General features: G+C 32.9%; 1 long non-coding RNA gene across 1 annotated transcript; it reads left to right on the top strand.

The window, feature by feature from the left end:
• Positions 1-398: 398 nt before the first annotated feature.
• Positions 399-10607, top strand: LOC131167660 (uncharacterized). The gene is made up of 6 exons (XR_009140127.1): positions 399-646; positions 4061-4156; positions 4266-4359; positions 4525-4639; positions 7506-7632; positions 9302-10607. It is a non-coding gene; the product is annotated as an uncharacterized LOC131167660 (long non-coding RNA).
• Positions 10608-14703: the final 4096 nt, after the last annotated feature.

Raw genomic sequence — 14703 nt, 5'->3', positions numbered from 1 at the left:
AAAAAAATTTTGGTGTTCAAGAGCAAACGATTCTTACTTCAATGTGTTTAGACGTTTATTACTTTCAATATATACAAGTTATATATAAATTATTAAGATGTAATGTAGGTTTGTATTGAATTTTGTATTGAGAGTTGTCTAAATTTGTTAAAATTTGAAATTTTATAATTGGAGAGGGCAAAATTTTTACTTAGGTAAGTGACAAATCATTTGGTTTTTTGGCAACCAAAATTTAGATCAACAACAATTATATTTAGCAAGTCCGCTGAATTTTTTTAACCTCTTAATTTAATAGTAGACTCAAAATTTGAGTTGCAAAATTTTTACAAATCGAATTGATTGAAATTTAGTCTCTAAAAAGCTCAAAAATATGGGCAGGCATTAGCCCAGAAAAGATTGGCGGTTTGAGGACTCGCTCCGCGGTCTCTCTCTCTCTCTCTCTCTCTGTTCCTGCCACCCTCTCTCTCTCTCTCTCTCTCTCTGTGCGGGCGTCGACGCCGTAGAATAGTTCGCAATAGCAACGTCCAGGCACTCATTATGGCACTGCAAAGTTTCAGAGCTGAGAAGTTCCTCCTCCGCCATATTCTCTAGCCGTCGTTCCCGCCGCCAAAGCTCTGGCGTTGCAGAAATTCTGGCCGCTTTATCAGTACGTGCCTGTTTCTCTCCCTCTCCGTAATTTTCTTTGTTCTACGATGAAATTTATGCAAACTGAATTTAAGTGACAAGCGGAAAGATAGGATGATTGTGCATGAGCGTATGATTTTCGTGTTGAAGGCGGAGCTGTTTGTTTATAATATGATTTTACGCGAAAACATATGAGACAATGCTCTTTGTCTCGAATCATCGGCTAACTTTGAGAGTAGATTAGCTCCCCCCCCCCCCCCCCTCCCCCCAAGTCTCTCTCCCTTTCCTGATTTTGTCGTAATGGAATACATCATCAGTGGTTAGTTACCCAATTTGTCAGGTTTCATTTTGGCGACACTTGGAAGGAATTAATGAATTAATTCCCCACTTGTGGGTTGATGCAGTGTCTCAAGGAATGCATTACAGCTTTCATTTTTCGCTTCACATGCTCCTTGGTTAGCCCACTTAGTGCACTTCTCTTCCCTGACATGTCTCTCATTCAGTCCCGCTGAGTGTTTGATAAAATGTCCCAAATAACGTCTTCTGTAGCAGTTATTCCTTTAATACACAACAAAATCATGCACATATTCATTCAAATGCCACGGTAGTTGACGGTAGTTGATGTGTTCAAGGTCATAGTTGAGCTTCTTTGATGTGACTAGTAATATTGAATAATGGATTTTCTTAATGCATTTAAAGTTATTTTAGATATTGTGAGAGCAATAGCTGTAATCTCAAAAAATTTCGCTATTGTGACATTTTTGGTTCATGGAATAGCTGTTCTTAGGAATACAATGAGAAATTTGTGAATAGAGGTTATGGTTATTCCTTGTTTTTCCTTATTGCTACATCCAGTGTGGAATATGAAAGGAATAGACATTCCCATGGCGAAATATGGGAATAATTATTTCTTACCCATTCCTTATTATGGATTCATAAAAAAATTTAGATTGGGATTTAATTTAAGATAATAAAATATTTTTAATACAAACTATCAAATTCTTCATTGTAACAACCTCTATTCTTATGAATAGGAATTTTGCGAACCACACGTAACCTATGTGTTTTAACTGGTTGATGTTTCCCCTTAATACTCAAGATTCAATGGTACAATTTTCCTTCATTTTTTCTGTGTAGTAGACTACTTTCCTAAATATATGCGGTACAGTTTTGACAATTTCCCACAGACATGATCACTTGTCATTGCCTAGGCTATGCCTTGCCTGGAAGGATGTATTGACATTTCTACAATTTCAAGAAAGAAAAACAACATGGGATATTTTTTAAAATTTTTAATCAAAAATTAATATTATTTCATGGTTGAGTATTATTCTTTCCATAATCATCTAGTTGAGAAGTAGTGTTGTTTTATTCCTTAATGCATTGCAATGAATTAAAATTTATTTTTATTATAAATAAACCACTTAAAAAATATGTTTTACTGCCCCATGAGCGTCAAGCTAAAATTAGAGTTTCTAATTCTTTATGTAGTTATTGGAGTTGATATTACAGAAGAAAGCAACCATGATTGGGGTTTCTGCTTTTCACACCTTGAGCGTCAAAGAACTTGTGTTCTTTGTAATGTTGATGCTCTTGTTCGAGTATGCTCTTTCTTCAATCCTCCTAAAAATTCTCTTTGTTCAAGATTTTGTGCATTTTGAGGTCCCTTGACTCTCTCTCTCTCTCTCACTCTCTCTCACAGTGACATTTTGGGATGTGCCTTTGAGGACAGATACTATAAAATACTCGAGCATATGCGTGAATGGGAGTTGACAGTGGTGTACTGTTGGACCTATTTTGCATGAATTTTAGAGTTGAAGTGATTCAACTTACAGTGTATGATATGGAGCTTGACATGATTGGTATCGACCCTTCCCTTTTGCTAATGCTTTTCGAAGAATCCTTGTATTGGAGGTAGTTTTTTTTTTCAAAAAATTCTTATTTTCCTAAAATAAGTAGTTTGGAAAATTACTTTTTGAAATAAGTACTTTTTTAAATGTAAACCAAACACTACTTATTGATACAAGTACCTAATTTAAGTACTTTTCATTTTAAGTACTTATTTTTTAAGACGCTCCAAAGAGGGGCTAAAAAGACCTGCTCTGCGACAGGTTGTTAGTGTTAACTGTTAAGTGTTCACTCTATTATGAACAGCCAACCAAATAAAAGCCTTGGACTTAAGTCTTCCAAATAGAAGTATGAACCAGGAAGGTCAAGTTTTTATTGGTTAAATGCTAAAAGAAAAGAAACAAAGACTTACTGGAGTACTCTCCCGAAGAATCAACAATCAACAATCAACAAATTTTAGTACCTCCTGGAAAGAAGACAACCTTCTAACAAACTTAGTAAGGAAGCTATCTCCAACACCCCACTATCATTGAGAGCCCTTCAAAAGTGGAAATCACGAGAAAATCCCTTCCCATCTGAAATAAAGAATGAAGAAATGGATTTGTTGTGCAAACAGGATAGTCTATACAAATGAGGAAAAGTTTTCATTATTTTCATCCTTTGCATATAACAGGAGTGTTCTTGAAACACTAAAAACTGAGTTGAGAACTATAATAATTAAGTTAAATAATTATAATGAGTTTTACTTTTTATTATGATATTTTCTGATTGGTACCTTGCATTTTCATTATCGTAATCACATTTTTTTAGTTGTCATTTGATCCAAGGACAAAATAGACATGCAGTCAATTAAAATTTTAATTTTTTATTGTTTTGGGAATATTTACCAGATAGTTGCTAGTTTTCACTTTCTGTTTCTGGTTTTTAATTTTCATTTCTAGTATTTGTTTTGTAATGTTTGACAGTAATACCAAACGACTCTTAATACTTGTGTTGTGTGGCTCTTCAAATTCTAAATCTTTGTACTCAAAGTTTGCTGTCAGAATGATTTTGTTACTATTTAAGAACAAGTTTGTGGCTGTTTCTCCTCTCATTGTTTTGTTTCCCAACTTCAGTGCCTTTGTGAAGATTCAAATTCCTGTCCTTTTACTTATTTCTGCTGAAATTTCTCGCGTCAATATTATAGTCTGATGATTTAGTATTTATTAAAGTTTGCATTTGCACATGTTTTAAAAACCAGACAGTGTCCAACCTGAGGAAGCTATTGGGTCAGTCAGACGGTCAGACCGATGGGTCGAACCAGTGATTTCAGTATCACATAGTAGTATATTTTCATTCATATGTTTGTATATTACAAAACTAATGTTACACCGATCCTGTACTATTATAAAGATGGTTAAAATCACTTATTCACTTATATTTGCCAATTAAAGCCAAAAAAAGAAAAAAATTGTAACAACCTTCTAAATAAAATTTTTAAATATTGTCAAATTTATTATTTGTTATTTATATTTGTGTGTATTATTGGTTATTTACATAAATTATCTACCCCATGGTTAAACATCATTAAATATTGCTTCTTTTGCAGGAAATTGATCTGGAAGGTCATGCTGTTTAAGGTTCAGGTAGAACACATTTGATGTGGTCTCCAGTGGCCACTGCTTGGCATATGATGCTTCCTGAGGTAATAAGAAATTAAGTTCCCAGTGAGCACATTTGACACAAACTTTAGTGCCCCCCCCCCCCCTTCTCGAAAAATGAAATGTGTGCAACTTTAAAAAAATCCCTTATAGGTTGTTTCGTTGCAAAACATTGAAGATGAGAAGGCGGAAGAACTAGAAGAGAAATGTCCGGTTAATGTATTCGACATTGAAGATATCGGCAAGGGTAACGTTATTCATTTCCCTGTGATAACACACTCTCTACAAGTTTAGGATTGAGAAACTGATGGTGGAAACTTGTTTTCTTATTGTTCTGCAACATAGTATGTGCTGGACAGATTCTGGTACTTGAGCTCACATTTTCCTTATGAATGGGTTTGCTGCTGAGCAGGTAAGAAGAGGGCAACTGTAGTGAGACCATGTGCTTGCACACTCTGTTAGGAATGCATCCAGGGGGATGAATGGAAAGATATGTGGCATTACAATGTGTTAAAATCGTCTCATATGTAAGTATAACCTTGTGCATGTCATGATGTTGGTTATTACATTGACAATGACCTCTGAGTGGTATTAATTGGATTGTAGTGATTGGCAGCTCATCTCATGCACACATTGTTTTAAAAAAAAAAAAAAACGAAGGTTACATTTGGTTTGTGGAATAGCTATTCCTTGAAATAAGATGGAATACTATAAAGTTCGGGAGTAGAGAGACATATTTCTTGCTATTTCATCCAAAATGTAATAAGAAAGGAATAGACATTCCCATGATGAAATTTGAGAATAGTTATTCCTTATCTATTCCTTGTTATGGATTCATAAAAAGTTAAGAGTTTGTTATTTGCTTTATGTTAACAACATAAATTTTTGTATATCTAGTTGCAACTAATTTATTATGACTAATATATTCCTAGGAATAAGCATTCCATGAGCTAAACGTAACCTAAATGATCAAAATTCATATGTTAGATTGTGACTACTAAGTAGGAAAAGAAAGTGTGCATATTGAGATAATCACATTGCAAAGAAATCATTACCCTGGTGAACCAATATGATTGGAAGACAGAAACAAAAAAGATACCTGTTTGAGGCATGCATCATCTTTGGTTTAGTAGTTTTTTACCTTTGGAGACTCCTAATACTTTCTCTATCTGAGCTGAAGTTATATTTGAATAATCAAAAGTCACATTTTTCCTTGTATGGGGATATGAGAAAGTCATGCACCACTCTGATTTAATATCCCTGATACCGTGAGTTTCTGATATAATTACAGTTTATAAAAATGTGATTTTTTTTAATATATATTTTAACATAAATAGAGCGTAGGCATTATTTCCTTGAATATTTTTATGTGTTTTTTTATTACCTATTCTAACTTGTTTCGACAACTCTTCGATATTGCTGATGTGTCTTTAGTTGTCTAGTAGGGGTAACTTTTAGTTTTTTCTTTTTTTCCCCATTATATGGGGAAAAACCCCATAAATGAAGGTCCTTGCTAAGCAGATAATTTATTTTCAATTTCTTCAGTAGCGGCCGTGCATATTCCATTATTCCAGAGCAACCTAAATGAAGGTCCCAAGAGTTTTCATCCATTTGAAATGAAGTAAAAGTTGACTATCTGTATCTTCTTCTTTACAGAGACCACGCCTGTTGGCGACCAGATTCCCCTCATCTTTAAGTTATTCAGAGTGAGCATTCTGTTACATATTGCTTCCCAAGCAAAGAAAGAGACTTTAGCATGTGCTTTAGTCCTCCAAACAGCCTTCCAAGGAAACTTTTTTTAGTTCCTTAATCCCGTACCTTTTTATGGGGCTGAAGATGGTAAGATTTACTTAAAGTCCTCTTCCTTCTACCTCTCTTATATGAAAAGGTTTAGGTATTGATCACCGTATCCCTGAAATTCCTTTTGAATATCAGATTCCAACCCATTAAAATTTTCAGCATTCTCTCTTTGGATAGCTTAAAAAGCTAAGGATATTGGAGTTTCAGTGATGTATTACCACACCAGAGATAGTGCGAGATGAATGCTGAGTTGCTGGCTTGCTGCTTCCAAGTTCCAACAGGGAAAAACTATTCCTCCAAAATCGTTTACCGAGCCCTTAATAATGAATTTCCATGGCCCTGTCCTGTATGGTTTCTTGTATTCTTTTACTCCCCAACCATTGAGGCTTGTCCATATATTTTAGCTCTCCTGCATAAATCTCCATAATCACTGGGCCTGCAGTCCCATATTCATTCTGCAGATCAATAACTCCCAACCCTCCAATATCAATGGGGAGTTTAACCCGTTGTTTTAAAAAGTAAACGCAAGGCATTCCTTGAGTGCCTCAAGTTGAGGCGGCTTCAGAATGCCTCGAGTCATTTTCTTAAAGTGCACTACTCTTGAAAGGCATATTCATTTGAGTTATCTTCCAACTTTCTCAACAAATGGGTCGCAGATTTGCTTTTGTATAAACTTCTTCTCCAGGGGCAGCTTTTGATAAGCAATGGCTGAAGAAGTCAGGTCACATGCTAGAATCTCAGCCAACTTTTGACTTTTACTTCTCTCGTAATGCATACATTTAACCCAAAAATGAAAGAAGAAAAAAATAAAAAATAAAAAAAAATACAAGAAGAAGAAGAAAGAAAGAAATCTTGTGTGGGGTTTCAACTATTCTGAAAAGCTCTTTAACTGCACATTGCTGGTACCTGGTTTGACATTCAAAGAACGCCCTACTAGACTTTTCTCCATGTTAATATTCAAACATAGTAAATGATTGTGAAGATGCCTACCCAAATTCACACACATGCACACACATTGATAGACATAGAAATTTCATCAAGAGAGAAAAAATATACAAAGCCGAGGATGAGATGTCCTCCAAAAAATTTAAAATTACAAAAAAAAAGAATAAAAAAAATAGAAATCAATCGAAACTGCCTGCCAATCATGCTGGATGTGAGAAAAACAGGTCCCTTGAAGAGTAACCAGCAGAAAAGCTAAGAGAGATGCCAAAAACTGGATTTTATCCCATTGATAAACCTTTTCGTGAAAAATAGGTGCATTCCTTCCCCAATATTAAGCATCATCTCATTCTCTGGTTGGAGCTGTAGCTTCTGATTTGGTTTAACGAGGGCATGTGCAAATTCTTATGCTCGTCAAAGATTGGTTCTGGTATAATGTAATGAGGAACCTAGTTTATGTTTTCTGAATCTATGATTAGGCACTTCAAATAGTGATAATATCACTTTGTTCATTCTTCAAGTCTAGTCTTTTACAACTTCTAAATGACGTTGGAAACATGGGGTTTTCAATGTTTATTACTATTTTTTTTTTTTCTCTAGCTACTATTTAATCAACTGGAGCATTACCTCATGAAGTGCTGTTTACTGAAGCTGTGAAGATCTTGGAAGACAAGTGTGAGTGTGTCATTACCGAGCTCTCTTGATGCTTTGGTCTTTGAAGAAGACAATACTGGATGTTTCAAAGAGAATGCAGAGGGAAAAGCTGTAAAGAAAACAGGTTTGTTGTTTTATACTTGCTATTCTTTGTTTCTCCTCATGTCAGAATGTGAAAAATCTTATTTTTTTCGGCAAGTGAAAAAATCTGCCCTGTTAGGTCAGCATCAACAATGATGGCAAACCTTCATGATGTTTCAGTTTGCACTTAGGTCATGTGTTACCCATCCCCCAAAAAATGTTTTCTGTTTTTGGTCCAAAATTGCACCATACAAATGAACCACCTAAATGGGGGGAAAAAGTTAAAGTTCTTGGGGTGGCAAGCAATCTGCTTAGCATTTGTTGGTTGAAGCTGGCTCAATTTGGGTTGAGCTTGTGCTAAGCTTGAGGGTTATGATGTCCTTAAGTTCATTGTTTAACCTTTAGTTCTTTTGTATTTTAGTGTTTCAAATTTGTTAACTAGCTTAACCATGCTCGTTATTTAGCTGAATTTGGTATACATAATACATATTACATATTTGTGTCGAGTTCTGAACATTATCACTAGTTAATGCTCTTTTGACTGCAGTAGTTGGACATTTTTGTGCCAAAACCCTGATAGCTACAAGTAGCTTAAGGTGCTTATAGTGTTCTTCAATTGTGTTTTTTCATATTATAGTACATTTCCACTACTTTTGGAGTTTTTTTTTTTTTCTTCGGAAGATCCTCCAATGAACTGCTGGAATAATTTATATTTTGCTACTCGCCCGTGAAAGTAGCCCTGTTCAGTTGTAGAAAATATTAGGGCTTGTTTAGCTGTGACAAACTGTTTTAATTTTTCAATAATTATAGAAAAAAATCTATTTTTTCAATTTTGTAACATTTTTGTAAAGTATAGGAAAACAATACAAAATTTTGGCTCTATTCTGCATTATTTCAAATTATTACAATAATGTCATATTCTTTTTGATTTTTTTCTCAATGTGTATAGAAAAAAAATTATTTTTGTCTTTAAATTTTTATTTATTTTATAATGTTCGAAAAATTTTAAAATGCCATTTTTTAATTATTTAGAAATTTAAAGATGAATTTTTTTTTTCACCCTTTTAGTACAAATCTTGGAAAATTAAAAAATAAGTGGACATTTCTATAATGTTTTGGAAAAATATAGAAAGCTAGACTATTTTCAATAACTAAGCATGCCCTTTTATTTTTTATTTCCAAAATTTTACGGAATTACAATAATGTCAACTCATTTTCCTATTTTTAAACATTTGTATGGGAAACTTAGGAAAAAAAAAACAAAAAAACAAAAAGAATGTCTTTTAGAAAAATAAGGAAGACTTGTTGTAATTATTTGTGAAATTGGAAATGAACGATAATTTACAACGAAAGAGACTTTTACCCTAAGTTCGAGAATCCAGAATTGATTTTGAATTTGAATTTGTATAAAATGATGTAAAATTATCTTGAATTCTGGCTAAACTTATGCAAACCTAAATCCGAAACAATTATTGCTATGATTATGACTTGTTTGGTTCCTCATTACATTACACACATTTGAATGGTTTTTGGGAATCCAAAGATGGAGTTGTCAACCAATTGTTTGGTTCATTTGTTAGGTCTTGCATGGCTGCATTTTTTTTTTTTTTTTAATTTTTTTTTGTTTTTTTGTTTTTTGTTTTTGTTGGAGTTATCGTTCATTTTCTTTTTTTCTTTTTTTTTATATTATTATTTTAATATATTTCTTTCAGTTTAATTGGTGTGATCAGAATACTTGAGACATCTTAAAAATTGGATGGAAGCAAGGGCTTATGCTTTGTAAAGCTATTCTGAGCGAGCCAATCCATTGATCTGTAAGTCTTCACTTTTATATATTTTGCCTGTTGATCAAACTTGCACTTTATTTGATAATGGGTGAGTTCAAACTTCTAATCAGCACAGGTTTTTGTTTTTTTGTTTTTTTTTTATTTTGGTAAAATTATATTGAGTTTAATGCCATGTTGAATTTTTGAATTTGAATAAATTTGAACAAATTTTAATATAATTTTATATTAAATCTTATTCAAATCTCCTCTCCGAAGAGAAAATAGGGTAAAGTTATTTAATTTTTTTTTATTGTATAAAACTTGAAATTCATTAATAAATCTCCTCATACAAAAAGCCTTTCTTCCAACCTGAGTTGTGAATGTGCTAGCTCATTATAACAATTTTTTAATAGCAAAAAAACAAAGGTAAATACATAATTTATGTGTTTGAGAGTATGATTTTCAGATATTGGATTTGAATTTGAATGGATTTGGATAAATTTTAATATAACTTTCCTATTATATTTTGTTCAAATGCAATGCAAATTCAAATATCAAATTTAAGCCTATTCAAATATATGGGAATAATTTTTTACCATATATAATAAGTTATGTCTAACATTTAAAGGAAAGACTTCAGTCTGGACATGATCCCTTCCCGATAGCCTCCACAAAACCTTTAATATAAGAAACTATTAAAAAATCGCCGCATCCTCTAGCCTAAGCATCCTTAATTCCTTCTCTAATGGTCCACAACTCGCCTAGAGATTAAAACATCAAAATAGAGGTCGTATCCATCAATTTAACAGGAGCACCATTTTGCTACTGCCTCTTTGGTTGGGTTGATGGATTCCAAACTATAAATCATAATATTAAATTTAGACTTAGAAGAATTAATTCAAATATTTTTATATTTTGAAATGCAATTTTTCTATGCACCGCCAAGTTTAACTTGAATGAAGAAAAGGTTTGACTTGTCCCTGGGCGGTAAGGAGGTTTTTTAGAAGACCGCTTACAACGATGGATTTTGGGTTCAAGCCTTGCTACTTGTAGTGCGCATTTGGATTTACCTCTTACATGTTGGCTGTGGACACTGCTGGCGTAGGCGTGAGATTAGTTCGGTGCGTAAGTTCAAGAAACCTGACATATCCAAAAAAAGAAAAGGTTTGACTTTCTTATTCATATTAGCACTCTTTCTTCTTTATATGCTTCCGATGAACTATACAAATGAGATAGCATATTTTTCATTTCATGTCTTTTCCTTTTCACTCAACACTCCTTAACCTAAAAATTACAAGCAGATGCTCATAATGATCGGCTTAGTTTACAAAATAGAATAAAATAAAAATTTAAGTATAAAATATGATGAAATTAAATGATAAATATAATTTCATTTCACCCCTTCGTTACCATTCCAAAAAAAGTGTTATTATTAACTTCATAATCCAAAAAATTCCCATGTCATGAATACACTATACGCATACCAACCATTTTATCCTTGAAAACTTTGCACATGCACTGCAGTACCATTGGAATATGCCCAGCGCCGTTGACTAGTCAACCTTTGCATCATTTCTTCCCTTCCCCCCTAAAAAATTATTTTTATATATATATATATATATATATATATATATATATTTAAAAAAGAAAAATTAACAGCTTTGGCTTTTTGCAAAAGCAGAGGCATCTGTGCACATTACGGAATCTCTCCACCACCACTTGAACATGGCGCGTGATTCATTTATTTCTTTGTTTATTCACCTATATTTATTTATTTTTATTTTTTATCTTTATAAAAAATAATAATATGTTTTTTTTTTTTTCACTCACTTCATTTTATTATATTATTTTAATTTTCTCAATAAGTATATTCTCTGGAGGTGCCCTTTTCTTTATTTTTAATTTTTATGTAGGGTAGGTAGGACTGGAGAGCAAGGTGGTCCAAAAGGGCCTTTATTTATTTATTTATTTCGTTTATAATAATGTAAACCACCTCTTCTCTTATAGCCTTTTGTTTTGGCATGCTATAAGATCAAGCTCTAAATTTAATAGGTCCATAATTAAATAAATAATTTTCTTCTTTTTCATAAATTATATATATATATGTGTGTGTGTGTGTGTGTGTGTATAATATTTGGTGTATTGTAGCGGCTCACAAACCTCTATGAGGAGTAGATCATAGATGGGTTTCTGTTCTCATTTGATTTGTCGCCAGTCTTTTATAAGACTAATGAGCAATTGGCTATGATGAATGGAGATTTTGCTATTATTAATTTAATTAATTAAAGTATTAGTGTGTGTGTGTGTGTGAGAGAGAGAGAGAGAGAGAGAGGAGGCTATTGGGCTACTAGTCCACAGTGTGTCAATGGTTTGGGATTTGATGCTTATGGGATTAATAACAAAATTAAAGTTCATCCACCCTGGCATTAAAAGCCAGGTCAACCGATTTCTATTTAATGATATATTTATAATAGTAGAATAAGATCATTATATGGCAAAAAAATTAAAATAAAGTATGAACTTCTTCCCCCTTTCACCTCTTGTTTTGTCGACCTCCCACTAATTTTTTTGGTAAATTTTGTCATTGAATTAAAGGAGTTTTTTTTTAAAAAAAAATTATACGTTCATACAACGGTAGGTAATTTATTTCCCTCTTCATATTCATTTCTACCCGTCTTAGGATTTGAGTTAGGGTGTAATGTAACTGTATATCATATGAGAGTATTTTGGGGTTTTTATATAAGACTATATATACACATTATAGTCGAGTGTTGAAACTTTAAAGTAGTTTTTCATTTGACAATGAAAATTGCGCAAGGACTTCGTGGACGTAGGCATATCGTCCAATCACGTAAATTTATATATATATTTTTTTCTCTCTCTAATTTTCGTACTTGCTATGTGTGTCCATGCATATTGTTAGACTGTAATTTTATAACATAAATAGTAAAAACTAAAATATCCTGTAAAATAAAATTGCGATTAATGAGACTTGAGTGCAAGGAAGAATTTTTTTTGGGTCTATGAATAATTTTTTATTGTTGAATGTACAAAATTGTACCTGTCATTTTCTTTCATAAAAAATATTTAACATAGATATAGATTCAATGTAAGTGGGCAACAGCACTGCCCAAAACCATGGAAAATTTTAAAATGAACTGTCAATTTAAAGATTTGGGGCCAAGTTTCTTACACTAATGATGAAGGGTGATTGTATTACATTTCTTAAAATTGGCTCTCAATATATTGACAAATTCATCTATTATCAAAAATAAACAATTAGGTTATGGGGTAAAATAAGAAATTAGTTTCAAGCTTAAAATGAAAAGTCAGTTTTGGATGCATTGTGCGTGAGAGTAAAAGGAGTGACAGAATTTGAAAAGGATAGTTTCGACTATTGGCCTAAGTGACAACTCAAGAGGAGGCTGAATTGGGTGTATGAAAATTAATTGTTCGATTATTAAATTTAAAGTAATTTAAACAAAACAAGTAAATATATAAAAATGAAGCAATAAAGTCAAAGTAGAGGAGAGAAGAGAAATTGGGCAACCCGGCACATAAAACGCCCACTTATGCGGGATTCAAAGAAGGGACGGATATTGATGGGTTTATAGTATACAGTCTTACCTTTTGACAAGAGACTGTTTTCATATGTTGAACTTGTGTCTATCAGGTCACACGATAACGACTTACCAATGCGCCTATGCTCCAAAAAGGAAGAAAAATTGTAAATTCTTTTCATACTGGTTAGGTCCACTCTCTCAAGGTCAGCCACCTTGAGACATTACTATTTCCTTTCTTTTAATGTAGACCAGGAAAATTGATACACCTCTTGTGAAAAGGAGAACAACACAACTCGTTATTTTATATGCAAATAAGACAATTAAATAAAAGAATGCTTACAAAACAAATTTCCTCGTAAGAAATGATTTACAAATTTAAGTACGACAAATAACTCTCAAAGGATATGCAAGATAATGACACAAGAATTTTGATGTTTCTCTCAAAATTGAGTAATTTAAGGCACAAGAAAGATTAAGAGAGAATAGAGAGTTTGGGCACTTGAAAATTTAATATAGATATGTTCTCTGGCGTTCCTTAGGTTTTAAAGGAAATATATATAGAGTTTAAAGTAAAATTGCTTGTTTTCTACTTCTTGGGGTCTAATATAGGTAAGGTTGGTCGACTACTTATAGAGATTGATTTACTTGACACTAGCGGTTAGAGAAAAGTAGATTGTTGTAGCCAAATTTGAGTGGACTGATCGATCCCCTCATAGGGACTAGTTTGCCGCTCCTAGCTATTGTTTAGTTTGATCGACTGCCCTCTAGGGATCAATCGATTGTCCCAAGCAGGGTAGCTCGGAATAATGTCTTCATTTGGTTTGTTTCTTTGCTATTTAAGTGCTTGAATGTCATGACAGTTCATATTCTTAATGATATATAAGATAAAACATATTACAATTTGAAAGAAAGGATTGCAAACAAAACAAATAAAGTCTTCAAATCTCATCTCAAATCTTTAACTTAAAATGGTTTGATTGCACAAAGTCATTAGCAACAATATTGACAGATACTTTAAAGTCGAAACTGGGGCATTAAAATTCATAAGACACTAGACTGCGAGAGTTACAAACTGAATTGCGAATTTCACATCTCACTCTTGAAACAAGCATGTGGGTTCTTGATACACCTTGGCCGATGCATGTATTGTTCTTTTGCTGAATAATTTGAGAATGACAATACCTTTTTGATGATTTGCGTTGAGTTCTTAGTGGGTCTGACAAGAAAACAAAACTTACACAAAATAAAGGCATTGCATGTAATTTATAGTGTGCCAAGTTCTATAGAGTTGCGTTTATAATTTTTCATGAAACTGAATTTATCTACATGCACATTTCGTCTATATGTTTGACAATTTTTGCATTATAAATTTACCCGATACCTCATGTCATCTAAATTTTTTTTTCTTGCAAGGTTGATGAGTGACGACTCTTCTCATTTTGTGATAGTGTTAGTTTTGTTTTGTATGTTTTTGTTTTCTTCCTTTTTTAAATTGTGATGTGTTTATGTTGCTCAAATAGATTGATTATTTACCAGAAAAAGTCCCCATCAAGCTTCCAACAGCTTAATTATGCAGCCATTCTGAATGCCCTAATTAATTGAAGAAGATGAATGCAGGAATTATAGCATCTACTCATGCCATCAAACCACTCATGACCCTCATCATCATTCATGTCATGTCAACTTAGACAAGAACAGAAAATATGTATAAGTGCTTCGAGACTAATTAGAAGAGTGGTTAGCATGTAATAACAAATTTGATTATTGTTCCAATATTTTTTTTAT

The sequence above is a fragment of the Malania oleifera genome, chromosome 1 (genome assembly GCF_029873635.1).
Source record: "Malania oleifera isolate guangnan ecotype guangnan chromosome 1, ASM2987363v1, whole genome shotgun sequence".
In the NCBI taxonomy this organism is placed as follows: domain Eukaryota; kingdom Viridiplantae; phylum Streptophyta; class Magnoliopsida; order Santalales; family Ximeniaceae; genus Malania; species Malania oleifera.
Note: the sequence above shows the minus strand (reverse complement) of the source record. Positions and strands in the feature narration are given on the sequence as shown.